We start from the raw sequence: 2,500 nt of genomic DNA on the forward strand, positions 1-2,500 counted from the left end.
ATTGAGGATCTCCCGTTCAAGGAGAGAATATTCTCGTACAATGTGGAAACAAGTTCCTCCTCCTTTTCCCCAACACTGGGAGAGAATATCTTTCACCCGTAATATCTCTGTATTTTTTGTTTTGTTTTGTTTTCATGCAAATGGAAATTTGTATTGTAATTCTTTGATCCTAGAAATCGGTGACATGTTCTGGCTAGGACTAAACAATTATTATTTTACTCAGCTTGATTTGGTTCCTAGGTTGAGAGATAAAACATTTAGGAATCTAGATAATTCATTACCTAGGGGCATGATACCTAGATACCATTTAGTAGCTAATATGGAGCGCTTGTACCCGATCTCACCTTATTTTTCTTACCCATGGCAATCGCTTATGAAACCTAGATTCAGCAAAAAATACAACTTTTCCTTCCAGTATGCATGAATTTTTACTTTCCATTGTTTCTCTTGTTTTCTTTATTTTCAAAATGCAAGCCAGGAGCCGGTATCATGTACAGTCATGAACAAAAGTATTACCCACGCTACAAATCTCATAACGTCAGTATGATTTTTTTCTTAAGCACGTCATATATTTTACTATATATTTTATATCTTACATTTATGATATTTTCTTGAATAAATAAAAAAGTCGGACACGGAATTTGAATATTTATATTATGATATACTTTGTGTTTGACAAAATATTTGCTCATGAGTCATGACTGTACATTAACGACATAATCATCTTCTTGTCTGTCTGGTCTGTACAGATATAATCTCTGGGGTTAGCATCAACCCCCTCCCCACAATCCAACCCGACTCCTAGCTCGGCTGAAGGGACCTCTTTGTGCCTGAGACTCGTCATCTGACATATACCAGCTCATTTTGAAGCCCTACACAGTCGCTGGAGACCCCGGTGTTTCAGTGTTAACTGTCAGTCCCCGCTCTCTTCCCCGCCTCTTCGAATCCAGTCATTTGTCTAGGGACGTATGCTTTTTTTTATATGGTTTCGCTGTCATTCTTGTTTTTTATGGTTTTCAGGTTATTTCACATTTGTTTCATGGTTTTCAAAGTCTCTCATTTCTCTGTCTGTCTGTCTGTCTGAGTGTCCACCAGTCTCTCTCTCTCTTTCTCTATATGAACATATATATACTTAGAAATATATTTCTATGTATGTATATATATATATATATATATATATATATATATATATATATACATATATATATATATAGTCAGATAGATAGATAGATAGATAAATAGATATATAGATAGATAGATAGATAGATAGATATAGACATAGATATAGATATATACAGTATGTATATGTATATTTACTGTACGTGCAAGCTCCATCATAACGGAGTCATGACAGAGCCCCGCTTGAATAGAAAGGAATCATAATACTGTGATGCGTGACTTTCTCCTCTGAACGAGGGAATGAGGCGTGTATGTAGTGTGGTAAGGTCACAGTATCATCTGTATTTAAAGTAACCTAAGCTATATACCTTTCATGCTGTAGAAAAATAGCTATTGATTACGAGTTCCGCTTATATCTATCTATCTATCTATCTATCTATATATATATATATATATATATATATATACATATATATACATGTATATATATATATATATGTATATATATATATGTATATATAGATATACATATATCTATTTTATGGAAGAAAGTATACACTGGACGCTACGTTCGTCAATTTATTCCGACGTTTCGAACCCTGTCCGGGGTTCATCCTCAGGGTACTACTGAAGACGAACCCCGGACAGGATTCGAAACGTCGGAATAAATTGACGAACGTCGAGTCCAGCGTATACTTTCTTCCATAATATGGTTCCTGGACTCCAGCTATTTTCGAATATACATATATATATATATATATATATATATATATGTATGTATGTATGTATGTATGTATGTAAGTATGTATGTATGTATGTATGTATTTATATAAATATATGCCCTCTTTACCAGACTCCTGTTAGGCGTCACCGCCTGTCAGTATGAGAGACCGCCAACTTCCTCTGTCATCGAAGATCCATTTTTGACATACTTGCTCAAACGTTGTTTCCCCGTCGGCGTAGCCCATCGTCAATATTCATTATCCATCTTTTTCTGGGTCGTCCAACGGGTCGCTTGCCAGTTGGTGTACAATAAAGCCATCTCTCCGGGGTCTTTTCCTGATCCATTCGGTCAACATGTCCAAACCATCTTAGTTGTGCACGTTCTACAAACTCTAAGATGCTCTCTACCTCCAACTCTTGTCTAATTGTATCATTGCGTATGTGGTCAAACCTCGTAACCCCCTTGATGAGTCTCAATGCCCTCATTTTTGCTGCTTGGAATTTGCTGCTGGTCTTTGTTGTTAAAGTCCAAGATTCACATATATATGTCAGTATGGGTCTAAGAATACTCTTGTATATCACTATTTCAACTGCGGTAGGGACATTTCGATCTTTCATCAATGTGTATAGTAGCCCTACGTTTTGGCTACAGGCAGAA

The sequence above is a fragment of the Oratosquilla oratoria genome, chromosome 11, assembly GCF_046742065.1.
Source record: "Oratosquilla oratoria isolate Oo_2021 chromosome 11, ASM4674206v1, whole genome shotgun sequence".
Taxonomy (NCBI): Eukaryota; Metazoa; Arthropoda; class Malacostraca; order Stomatopoda; family Squillidae; genus Oratosquilla; species Oratosquilla oratoria.